The sequence below is a fragment of the Cuculus canorus genome, chromosome 2 (genome assembly GCF_017976375.1).
Source record: "Cuculus canorus isolate bCucCan1 chromosome 2, bCucCan1.pri, whole genome shotgun sequence".
Lineage (NCBI taxonomy): Eukaryota > Metazoa > Chordata > Aves > Cuculiformes > Cuculidae > Cuculus > Cuculus canorus.
Genome location: NC_071402.1, coordinates 38206130 through 38220253, shown reverse-complemented (window position 1 = coordinate 38220253; position 14124 = coordinate 38206130).

The following is a 14124-nucleotide window of genomic DNA, read 5'->3' as shown; positions in this document are numbered from 1 at the left end:
GGATTAATATTTATTAAACATCCTGTACTTTAGAACTCAAAGAAATGCTCAATTCATTTCCGTGGCAAAATCTTCCAACTCGTAGCAACCCCTACCCCCAATCCCTTCATGCTCCCTAAAAGCCAAATAAACCAAACCAACAACACAATAGGAACAGCAGATGACCAAGAGAAACAGAAGAGAAACAAACCAAAACAAAACATAATTACAAATAATCCTTCAAAAGACTTGGTAGTGGATTCATTTAACGTATTCCTCTGCCCAAGCATATGTTTTCTCACTCTTCCTTTCCCTTCCAGCCCTCTCCCTCCCTTCCCCACTCATAAATAATTCATAATCTGATAAATATGCAATTTCAAAAAAGTGCAGACAAGGCAGCACTGCATTAAAAAAAAAAAAAAAAAGAAAGGCTTGTGCTTTTCACACAGAAGACCTGAGCTGCACTTAACGGATGACAGATTTTCCAGTATTCAAAAGCTGTATTATATATATGATAGGAGTGAGACAGTATTTCTGGTCTGATTCCTTGCTAGACATGTTGTGAATTGTCTGTGGAAAGCTGTAACATAAAACAAATGGTGATGTTGGTTTGGTTTGGTTTCTTCTTTTTCTTTTCTTTTCTAATTGAAAGGTGCAAAGCAATGATATTGCCACTGTCCAAAGTTTAGCTCGATGCACATTTTCAGGTCATTATAAAATTAGGGAGTGAGCACAGGTGGAGAAGGAGCGCGGGCACATGCTTTCTCATGTAGCCAGTGCAGAATTGGCAGGTAGCGCACGTGCCATACGTAATTCTCCAGTGATCCCACCGGGAATGTCTCCCTCCTCCCAGAGTCCCCCTAAGCGATGGCCACTTACGGGCCATCGTGGATATGCTCTTCAGGGGCCGATTTCACAGTCTCAGCAGCAAAGCGCTGTGCCTGCTGCTTGCACGCAGGTAAAGCCCACCCGAAGTAAGACCCAGGATGAGAAGCGGAGTGGAGTACCTCCATTTTGTGGGCTAATTGCTTGATTACCAGGCTGAAAGAAAATGGAGGAAAGATTTTTTTTTTTGATTTTTTTTTTTTTTTTTTTTGCAAAAGCAGCTCAGGGCTGATGTGACAGAAGAGACAAAGTATCCAGAGAAAAATGGTGCTTAAGGAGCATCAGTCATAAAATCACTAATACAAAATAGAATATGAGAAATATAGATAATGTGTACAAATTTCTGCAGCTAATAGATGCACAGGACTTATGTACAGTTGATCTTTGGGTTAGCAACAGTTAGAACATAAAAATGATTTCAACCCGTGAAGTGTAACCTTTGGATGAACATTTAAATTGGAAACACCATGGGTAAGAAATAGACCTCAGCATTTAATTTGGACTGGCTAGCTGGAAGCCTGTATTTACTGTACAATAATTTCAAATTTAATTAAATAACGGTGCTGATGCCAGTCACATCAACACTGTAAAGATGATTAATTGCATGCTTAAATGAAATATAAACTGCCTTAAAAGTAACATCAATGCAGAACCCTGTAAGCAGACACCGTATGATAGGATTTAAATGCAGGACCCTACCTGCATCCTTTCAAAGCACACCATGGTTTAAAAAAACAGGCCCTACATCTGAATGTAGCAACTATACCAAAACCAGAGCCTTTCATGAGTTTCTGTTTTTCAAGGCTAGTATGATTATTATTCCCCCCCTTCCAAAATGATTATTTTGTTCTGCAGGAGAGCTTTCACACGGTTTGCATTGTCATCTCATGGACTGGTTATCGATAGGCAAACAGGGACTGAGGCACCGTAAGACAGGACTGCGCTGTCACAACAAGGCAGCTGGACAGTTATATATTCCACTTCGTTTCCATTGTATTTCAATCCACAGAAGCAGCAGGAGAAAGGGCCTGACAGAGTTAACCATGGATTGTCACCTTGATTTGTCCAGTCTAGCAGATAGGCAGAAATGAATGAAATTCTGCTTATGAACAACATGCAAAAGAAAATAAGTTGGCAAACAGCATTTTTGAACTATACTATTTTTTTTAAAAAAAAAAAAAAGTAAAAAATCAAGTTTCTTTGTAGATGCTAAATCCTCTGGGGGGGAAACAAAAGCAGTAAGAATTAACAGATTAGCAAAGGCACAGAAAGACTCCTCTGTAACACTGTTTATTGATGAAAGCAGAAGCAAGCTCTGTGGCTAAGGGCTGGGTTCTCTGTGAGTAATCTGTATCATGTTGGTTTATTTTTCAGGAATACTATGACAGTGCTTCAAAATAGTCATTTCTATTATCAATTTAAACACTTTGAGGCAGGAATTGTTCCCTGTGTATGTTAGACTTGTTTGTGGAGCTACGCCCTTGACACCGTATAGGGAGGCGCAGTTACTCATGTGTAGAATACAATAAACAACACTATTTCCAGAAAGAGGTAGCAAATTAAAATCCTATTTTCTAGAAGAGTAAAAACAGTGGTAGCTCAATTTCTACTCTAATATGTCTCTGATTTAAATATAAAGAAAGTCGCATTTAACAATTAGAACAGCTATAAATAAGTAAGCCTCAAAAGAAACAATTGTTATAAGCAAATTCAGTGGTGAGGCAATAGTTATAATTAATAGTCAGCACTGTTTATTTTATTTGAAAAGTCTTAAAATTTTAGCAAATAGACATATATAAGAAACAATAAAAAAAATCTCAAAAAAATTAAAGAAGTGAGTTTTTATTTGCCTTTTTCCTAAGGACAGAAATTCTGACTTGTGCTGCTCATCAGCAAGGCAAATTGAAAAAAGGGAGATGACTCAACAGAGCAAAGGTCATTTCTGAAACACCTTAATTTTTTATAGAAGACAAAAACAACCTGCAAGAAACCTCGTTGTGTTTTCTGACAGCCACGTGTTTATTAACTATATGAAAGACATAATCAAACTCACATTTTGCTTATACAACGTATCTCACAAGAATGGACAAAACGCTTGCCTCCAAAGAAAAACCTTTCAGAAGCACGGCATTTATATGTCTTTTTTATTTATGAGATAAGGCTTATCAGACGATACGGTATTACACATTACAATAATGTATTCACTTCTGAGCATACGGTATTTTAAACAGGCATGAAAGACTAAATGCATTTAATATTTTAGGGTTGTTATTAGTTTTTAATAATAAATTGGATGAGTTTTGCATTTGTATATACATTTTGTTTTACACGCAGTGTGTATCCATTCTTTTAATAGTGAAAAAAAGCCCACACTAAAATATAACATGCCATCATACCATCTTAAGCATCTACTTGAAACTACATTATGTATCGGAAAAGGAAAAAAAATATATAAATCTTACCCACATACTGGAATGCTAATGTGCATCCATCAAAGAGCTACGTATTCATAGCAAAGGTTTCAGCCCAAATAAAGCCCCTTGCATTATCGCATGCATGTAAAAAATAAGGAAAAAAAATTAAATATCTTTTTTTTTCTTTAACGAAATTGTTTGGGAAAACATAACGGCACCAAAAGAACCATTTATTGTCCAAGGAGAAAATTGCACAGATCTGTCTTTCCTCAGAATTCTATGCAGCCAACCGTAATAGCTCTTTGACAGTTCACCTGACTGCGGCAGAAATGGGAATGTGATGGTTACAGTGGATGACAGAAAGGGGCCATTTGAAGTGTTATTATACAGTTTACATGAGAAGATTTCCACAGATTTTGGCTTTATTTAGTTATGTCATGTACATTTTTTGTTGGTTTGGGTATTTTTTACCTAGCAGTGTATGCCTTACAATAATAAAGGTTACATTCTTTTCTGGAGCTGCCATATAGAATTGCATCTCTTAAAATTTAAAATTTTATTAGTTTCCAGATTAGCTTTGGTGATTCACTGTGCTTCACTACTGAAAATGATAATGTGCATATTCCTTTCTCTGTTGCACATGACCATGTTTTAAATGGATGTTACATTTGTTTTATTTCATCCCGTTTACCCAGCAATTTCAGACAGACTAATATAAACCAGTTATCGTATGTACATCCTTAAGCAAAAACATTAGTGGAAGAACAAGTTGTTTTATATACATTTGTGGCTGAATGGGAATCCTTTTGGATGTCAAACAATTAAAAGGATGCCCTGAAAAGCTTACACCCTGAAAAAAACACAAACAAAACCAAACAACTAAAATTATCTTTGAATACCCTGCTGGAAGGGCCCAATCCTGCAAGCTTTTGTTAGGATAAATGGCCCTACTGTAGATAATAGGTCTTCTGGAAGAGTAAAGCTTACTCACATGAGTCAGCACTTAGAGCACTGAGGCATGAGGCAGTGTTCAAGTAATTTATGGAAGGAATTGAGGTGTCTTTGCTTTATGGGGCTGCTACTTTATACAAATATTTCTGTTCATGAAACGATGAACTTAAGCCAACAAATAAATATGTATGGTTCCTTTTATATGATGACAGCACACAGGAAAACATGATGGTAACATGCTGGTAATTTCACACCAAAATATTCTAAAGAAAAAAAAGACTTTTACCGTGTAAGAAGAAAAAGGGATAAAAGTGATAAAGACTGAACTACACTGTCCTAACTTACTCTGCATTTACAGCTGATTTATAGATTTTACAAACAAGAGAATATAAGCAACTGTACCCTTGATACATTGTTAAGCAGGCTTTCTATGATTCTGCTTCCTGCATTGGGTCAAGACTGTTGACATGGGATTAATCAGCTGCTCCTCCTAAACCATGAATCAGGATAAACTGTTTTCTGTTTCATAAAGTACAAATGCTTGAATGGAACTAAACATAGAACATACAGAAATATGTGAAAACCCTGCAGAAATTAGAGGTAATGTAAGTAACGCTGCTATATTGACAGATGTTTCTGCTTATGCGTTTTGAAGACTTCCAACAGTAACAACAAGAAAACTAGGCTTACTTTCTTCCAGCTTTCTAAAATGCAATGATTCTTTGCAGTATACCGCTCTTCCAGATTATATTTTACTGAAATGTAAAAATTTTGTGTCTGCTCCTATAAGCAGATCTCTTCATATCTGTATTTCTCAGATTTACAAGGAAAAAAGATCTGGTTAACTTCTGCCTATCTTCTAGAGAACATATACCTATACGTAAATGTAACCTGCTCCCTACATTGTTGCTAGCTTATTTGTTAGCATTTGAGAATATTGGGTGCAAAGTGTCTTCAGGAAGAGGGGAAGAAATCATTCACCATTAGAGATAAGTATGACAAGTTCCCTTTTACACTAGGATACACTTGTATTAAACAGAATGGCGGGGTGCCTGAGTAAGATTGCATCTATTACGAATGATAACATGAAAACGGACACTTATTAATCACTGTTTTGAAAATAATTATCCATAGCTTCATAAATCCTGCTGAAGTCAGGTTTTTTTTTCCCCTAAGTGTTCTCTCATGTTAAAAATACTGCTTTCTCGTTACAGACCTGGTACTTAAAATGTTTCACAAAGCAAGTGTTAAGAGTGTGCAGCAAATACGTAGCTTAGCAATGATTAGGATGTTAATATAAACCAGACATTTTATATTTAGTTTAAAAACAAGCAGGTCATAAGTATTTGGAACAGGTCATAGTTATTAAAAAACAAACACTGTATTCTCTGTTTATTTCATAAATATTTTTTGAACTCCAAAATATCACATATTGTTCAATTTTTAATTACAAAATGGGATTTCTGTTGCTCACAAATAATAATTTTTGTTATATAGGATGTCTCACCAAGAGGGATGTAAAACAAAAATTACTGAAAGAAAAGGTTTGTGGGATTTTTGCCAATGAAAGTACTTTTTTTGAGAAACAGCTTTGATGTGTTTCGTGTTTTATTTATTTTCAGAGTAACTCACAGTAGAGGTTGAGCATCTCTCACATTTGCAATCAAACCATGATAGTAAAAACTTTCATAAACTCCTCTAACATTGTAATATCCTGTATTGAAGTGCCTTATACGCACAAACCATATTAAGAACGTATTTTGCATTTCCTATTCATTATGTGCGCAATTTTTATTATATGTATTTGCATAGCATACCACTGTATCAACAGTATAGAAATATATTATTTAAGGGGACTCATTTTGGAAAAATCCATTATCTTTACTAGGTGAGGAAATTATGCTTTCTTTTGTGAAAAGTTTTTATTTAATTTAAAAGTTAGGTATCAAAGAAGTTGTTACTGTGATGGAATAAGAATTTATTATTTAAAAGGAAATGACCATGTTACATTACAAAAAAATCTATGTGTAATTGGAAAGCACACATGCACGGATCCATGAGAATGGCTGCATTATTGTAAAGCTTTTTTCAAAAGTAACCATGAGTATTCAAGTTCCAGTATTTTTACCTCTTGTCCAGGACTTTAAATCACGTGATGGCTATATTTTATTTTAGAATGTTATTTTAAACTTTAATCAGCTACACTGATAATATTCTAATCAAAACAGTGCAGAAAGTAATACCAGGCTGCCAATATACAGTCATGTAGTGGCCTTAGCATGTTGTTGTTCAGAGCCACATCCCAAAATAAGTAAATTCTAGACAGAAGAAAGTCTGTTTTTAAAAGTCTAAATACATAATATGGGAAAACTCTCTGGATTTGGAACTATTTTTACATACATATGTCTAGGAAACATATATATTTCTGATATAAATAAGATTTTCAAGAAAATAGCCATTTTACTATTGACGGAAAAAATTAATACAGCAACAATTGTTTGCTCAGTGTTGCTATAAATTACGTTTACCACAAGCTTCAGTAAATGTTTTGACAATGATTTATAGGTATATCTAGTAAAAATATTATATTTTTTCCATTCTAGCAGACAGCTAAATATTTTATAAATCGTGTTCAATGTAACGTATTGGTCTATTTTGAAAAGCTTTTTTCCCTGATTTTTTTCACTTAATAAAAATGCCTCCTCTCCTAAGAATACTTTAAATTAAAGCAGGTGTTTTATTTTTGTTGTTGTTGCTGAAGTAGGTTATTTTTTTTTCTCCCCTACTACTAATTTGACAAATCTAGCAGCTCTTCAATATTTGCAGTATGTGTTATTAAGGATTAAGCCTTAAATTTATTTGTATAGGTAAAGAACATGGTATTGCACAGGTCAAGTGGTTTCAGCATGAAAAATAAAGCAATATATTTAAAGAGATCTTAGTATCTCCTTTCTGAGTCCCTTTTTTATTTCAAAGTGTAAATATGGCTGTAAATTACATTACCCAATGCATACAAATTATCTGAATTACACAACAGACTACAATACTTGTATCTTCTGTTTAACCTATGGAGATGACTCATATAATTGAATTGGAATATGGATACTATACTTATATATAACTTTCACTAACATGTTTTAAAGATAACTGCTTCATGGAGGAATGCAGAATATGTCTGAGATACCAGCAGAGTTAGCTTTCCATAAGGCAGCTAATCCAATAATACCTCTCCTAAATTTCTCACATGATTTACGCAGAGCAGTCTTTATCTAAAGGATATACCACCTTTAGACTTCTGTATCAAATTGCTGGTTTTTGTTTAAGAAAGTGCTTCTCTGCCAAAGTGTAAATAAATGTATAATTAGGAAGAAATACTAATTTTAGAAAGTTTATGATCGGCAAAACTTATTTAAGCATCCCTTTTTCCTTTATACATTGTTTATGCCCACCTCTGTTCAGGAAAACATCTCTTTACAAACATTTTTATAAACATATTGACATATGCACATTATTCTCATGTTCCTATCTGAGGCTGTGATTACAAGTATGGCTCTGTTAGGCACAGATTTCAGCCCCAGAGTAGCAATGGTGCACACATGTCCATGTGGAAGGCACGCATGACCCTAGACCCCAATACAAGTAGCCAGGAGGCTACTCCATCCTGAAAATCCACACTGACCCATGTGTGCACCCAGCAATATGTTCTCTGGACTAAATCAAAACTTCCCTGGGGATGTTTGCAGGTGATGTAGGCACCCTTTTTCTGTGGTGTAGACAAACACCTACTGTATGTGTTGGCAGATGAGACCCAGAGGGCAACTTGTGGCAGAAACCTTTTTCTAAGTCTATGTTCCATATATGAAAGACCAAAAATAAAAGCATGTCCCCACTTCATCCATGATAATTTTTTTAATGCATTCAAATAATGGTTTTGAATATATGATATGTGACACTTTTTATATGAAAAGCATACAGAAACCCAGAAGCTTTGATGCCACTTGCTGGACGGAAGAGAGCTACTCATATTTGGAAACTGGTACTCTCCCACTGAAATACAAGTCTAGCTTGGAGGCAAAAATGTGATTCCTAGACTATTTGGCAAAATAAATACACTGTAGGATGTGAAATACCCCTCAAATATCAAAGAGTTTGATAGCAAGTATTAGGCTGATTCTGGTACTAATGAACCATCTCTGCATCCTTCTGACTCTTTCTTTGCTTCTGTTGTCTCCTGGGATGCAACAAAAGTAAACTCCTGCAGGTAGTGGTGGAGACTGCTCAACACTACTGGCTTCCCCCATTTGTCATTATCATACAAACACTGCTGTGTCATTTTGAAAATATTTTATATCTTATTTGCTTGTGATGATCTGTCATCATACACAACACTGCAGCATGTACGACAGAAAACTGCCTGAAGAAGTCTTGAGGAGCCCTGTTAGAGATGTTTTCTGGCAATGACTCCCATGCCACCTATTCAATTTTGCTGGAATATCTAGCGGGTGCTCTTCATTGACTTGTGGGGGTCAGACTGGGGCTCCCCTGAAGGATGGAGGGCTACAAGGCACCCTGCAGTGCTGGGCACTCAGCCTAGGAGTTGCTTCCACATTTTACAGTCCGCTACCATGTCTTGTCATCTCACTATGGGTCACGTTGTGCCCAAATTAGAGAGAGAGAGATCTAGAGCACTGGCTGCCTGGCAATGTGAAATCCTTTACAGAGCAACAAAAAGGGAAAAGTACCTTTTCTGTGAAATGGTAGGGAAAAAAATAGGAGTGGGATCAAGATTCCTGAGAAGGAGATACAGTATGAAACCTGCTTTGCATCCAAAATTCTCCCTTTCAGACCCAAACAGGTGATGTTATGACTGTATGCTACCAAAGTAATCAAATAGGAAAGGAAATGAAATCGAGGCTGTTTCCATAACAAAACTTGTATAAACTTTATAGCCATTTCTTAGGGAATAGAATTAAGACAGGCAGTGTCCTGTTTGTGACTTTGTTGGGGTATAAATACTTGTAATTTTTATGTAGATGGGTTTTTAAGCTTATATTATTGTGCTTGTGAGTGAGACAGAGAAGGGAAGTAGGGTCAGGATCCTGTTTATGACTTGTGAAAGACAGAAACAAGTGTATTTACTTGCAAGTCTGTAAAGAACATCAGTGGAAACAGGATTAGTCCTGTAATACTATTTCTTGTCTGAGATCTACTCTACAGAAGGTCGCTTAGGTGAAAAGTATGGGAAATTGTTATGACAGCTTTTTATGTGTTAATTTGATAAAAGATATATGGCAAAAATAAAATAGTACAGACTGTAAAATGTTCATGCACGCATTGAAAGTCCTTTTAGTAGTTACCTGAGACTCTTTCAAACACTGAAGACCAAATAGTTTAAAATAATTTGTAGAAAGAAGCACCTTTTTTATTTTGACAAGAATTTTAGGAGGTTTAAAAATAAGTCCTCATGTATGCCAGTTTCCTGGTGCTACTCTCCTATTCCAAACTTGCAATGCCATAGCTGTCTGAAGTCTGGTTAGATTTACCTATGTTCTGCAACACAAGAACAGATGAATTCTGACGTTTGAAAGACCATTCTGTGCCCACAATCTTTAATAATGACTTCGGCTGCTGAGAAAGAACTAAAGGATGTGCTTGCAACAGTGGAGGGAGTGGAGCGTTCTTAAAAATGATTTATAATGCACCAGTGCCCCATCCACACCCCATTTTTTGGATGCTGAGCTTTGTGCAAATTTCTAAGGGAACTTATTTTCAGTGATAAGTGCTGGGTAGTAGATCCAACTGCAATCCCAAACCCAAAATGAAGGCATCTTATGTTGTTGAATATTTCAGAAAATCTCCCAAAGACTGGAGGTATTTTTCTTGTTTTTAGCAAATAATTCTGCATTAAGTTAGGTGCTCTGAATTGTATATAAGCACCTGTTTCTGTGTTTTAAAATATCGAAGCCACTAATGTATACAATAAATAAAAGCTTACCCATACCTTAAATTGCATTGCCCTAAATTTTTTCAAGACATAAAACATGAGTCCTTTTCAATGAAAGCTTCACACAATACTCTCTAAAGTGTACTATATCTATGCTTTAAAAAGAAAGCTAAAAAAATGAAAGATTTTGCCTGTTTTGTTCAAATGAATATGCTCTAAGTTATGCTTCTCAGTTGTCCCAATTTATTTTAATATGAAAAAATCTAATCTCTGCTTGTAAAGCAGATTATGCGTGTATTAAATTCTTTAAAATTAGAATATACTTAATGCCACATTAGTTCCAGTCCTGCAAAGCAGGAGAAAGAATTATACACCTAAACAAGAATGGGTTTTAAGCTTAAATTTCCACTTTGCTCCAGTTCTTATTTGGTAAAATAAAATGATGTACAATCTACTATTTAATGAAATGCAATAATGAGTTCATTTTTTTCTGAACAAATCACAAAATAAAAAGATTTAAAACAGTCTATACTTTTAATTGAGAAAAAGCAAGGCGAATGCATCATTCTTGCCCTCTATACACTTAGTACATCTGGCTCTTTTTCCCATCCCCACCCTCCCTTGGCTCCACTTAGCAAGTTAATTTTCATTTTGCACTTCTATACATACATTCAAACATTCTGCTTTTGGCCGCAGTAAAATGTTACTGACTCCACTCTGTCCAGAGAAAAGGTCAGAGATCATTCGAACCAGGGCCTAAAACACAGAGGACTGTAGACCCCGTGGTCCTCAATGTCAAGACTACAAGTGAATTTGTGGCAGCTTGCCAACAGAGTAATTGTGCTTTGGTGTTGTTGGTCCTGGTTTTCTTCCACAACATCAGAGGATTACTGCCTCCAAGGCTGCAAGAGTGGCATCTTCCACAAGCATGTTTTTTACTGTTAAAATCTGTCTTCTTTTGGACTTAGAATATACAAGGTATTTTTCCCTCAGTTGTTTTTATCACTATCTAAAGAGGGCAATAGTTTGCAATTAGGGTAGAAAACTAACTGCTGCGCACATTAGTACATAAACTCTTAAATTGTAAATACAACCAAAAAAAAGAAGACAAATGCAATGCAACTACCGTCCTCCCATCAGAAAGGGCATCCATTACCCTAAAAGCTCTCAGAAGCCATGGAAGTCTCAACTGAATAGGTAAAAAAAAGAAGTAGCAGTCCACCACCCAGGGAAAAAAAAAAACAAAAACTCAGGCACACTACATAGGCACTCCACCTGTGCTGCCCATCTGATATGTGAAGTTGTGGTTAGATGAAGAGCTGCATGTTGAGCAAAGGTCAACAGATGAACCCATTTCAACTCACGTAAATGTTTAAAGGAATTTACTACTGAGGTGCACTTAAGTTTACACTTTGCCTGGAGAAGAAGTGAGAGAGGACGGTGTCTGCTTTTCTGTTTTACCTTGAAGAGTCCTCTATGCATGAGAAAAGATTTGGCCTGAGACAGAGTCCTTCAGGCAAAGCTCCTTCTGACTCCAGTGTAGGTGGGATTTGATCCACTCACCCCGATCTGTCTTATGGCGTAACACTAGGAAAGATCTTCCCAGTGCCTTTATTGAAGTGGTAAAGTTGTGGCCTTTTCTTTCTAATCTATGTGGTGGCAAGATTTTAAAGGACAAACTAGAGGGTAGGATGCAGCAAACAGACAACTCATCCTGAAGGAAAAAACAGAAAGCTTTCTTGAGTATTGGTTGTGTTATTCCTTATTTTAAATTCTGTTTATGTTGCTAAAATTTGCATATATTGTTTTTAATGAATACTGCACAGTGGATACATGGTGATAGATGCAGAATGTGAAGCTTGTTAATAATAGTTCATTAAATTAAACCAGATCTGATTTGCAATAAAATCCTAAATTCTTGAATTTCATAGACAAGCTATGATACAATTTCCTCCAGACCCCACAAACTCAGGTTGTGCCTACGTATGTAGCTGGGGCATTTAGGCAGCCTTCATTGTCGGGTTCAAGCACCTCAAGACTGCTAATATATTTAAATGCACAACATCTTATTCTTTAGATCACTTTGTCAGCTGCCTCAGCCCTCAGCACCTTTGACATGTTTCAGTATGGTGCTTTTTCAGGCTGGCTTTTTCTGCTCTTAGGACACAAGCTCTATATCGATGCTCAGGATACATCTCCATGCAGCACCGTCTGCCATGTGGGCCTCGTGTGCCTGCTTCTCCACAAATTCATCATGTGGCAAATGAAGAAGATGAATAGTTTATGTTTGCATAGTCATCTCTGCCAAAGCTTTCACCTATACAGTCCCATAAGATTTGGTACCTTCGGTCATGTTCTTCAACAGCCATTGAGACAGAGTTCCTCAGAGGGACCTCTTGTAACACAGACACTTCTGTCCATCTCAGAACATCATCGATGTTCCACCTGAACAACAGGCTAAACTTGAATTTTGGTATGAATAAGAGGCAATGGAGAGAAATGAGATGCTTATTTTAATAACTTTTCCCCTTCGTAGCCTTTCCCTTGATGAAACATACCTCTTTCTCTGTTAAGTTATTTGGCTGTCTGAGATCTTTCAGATTTGGCTGCAACATTTGGATTAGAACTGCAACATTTACTTGTAAGTGTCTGACCAATTTTTGCATTTGTGTTTTAAATTCTACTTTTTATTATTGCACCTCGTTACATTTGTGAAACAAACTACTTAGTGTGAAAAGGCTCCACCTAGAACTTTATGTACTTGTCAACCCAATAAGCTAACCATGCTGTTCACCATGTAGAATTAGGAGTGAGGTTTCTGTCCTGGTGCTCAGACCCCTCTACCCGTGGCTGTCATCTCTCATGACAGGCACCTTCTGCAATAACAGCTAATCAGTGCAAGAGGCTCATGCTTACCAGCAACAAAACTTTCACAGACCCCAGGTTGTGAGGAAAGAGTTGCCCCCAAAAATCCAGCCAAAAATCTCACCTTGCTCATAAATAGTCTTTGAGCACTTCCCAAAATATTTATCACAAACAAGACGCTTAGCCACCTTCCTCCCATCAGCAGACAGGAAATAAATGAATACCGTGATCCTCACATGTTCTTTCCAACTCAGGATACTGTATTAAGACGAGATTTCTAAACCAAAATTCCCTAAGATGTGGAAACTGAAGCCTACCCTGGGATAGTGTCCATGTTTTCAATTGTAACAATTCTAACCAAAATTCTATAATGATAAACAAAAGCAATTTCCTCCGGTGGTAATTATAATAATTGTTCTTTCTCATTGCAACTTATGAAAGATGCTTTTAGAAATTAACCAGTCACCTGAAATAAACAGACACAAACCCCTGGCTTCCTATTTCACTTCATAAAATTAAATGTGTGCACTCTGCCCTATCCATCCTGAAGAAATTGAAGGTGAGACTCACCTTTCTTTTATTTATGTTTTCAATAAACCCATTCAGAAATATGAACATTAGAAAAACTCTACTGTGCAAGCTAAGAATATTCAGTTTTATATCCGTAGTGTCACCAGAGGCCAGCTCTGCCTTTGGGCTGTGCCACACCGTGTCTGTCCCTAAAGCATAAAACAAAATAGTGCTGCGATGTAATAACAGAGCAACAAATTCAGCCATTCTTCAGTAAAAATATGTTTAAATAGAGCTAGATGCTATATCTCTTCCTAATTATAAGGAAAAAGAAAGAATACTGCTGGATGCCATTAGTGCAAACTAATAATAGCACAAACTATTTTACAACTTGTATTCAGTGTATCAAAAAATGATACTCTGATAAGAGGAATAGCTGTTTCTTGTCATTTCTACTATGAAATCATCATAATCTCAGCAAGATGGTACAGTGTGGCAAGATGAGGATCTACATATTAGTGTTTATTACACATACTTTTAATTTCTATTGATGTACTTCTTTGCGCTTTTCCATAT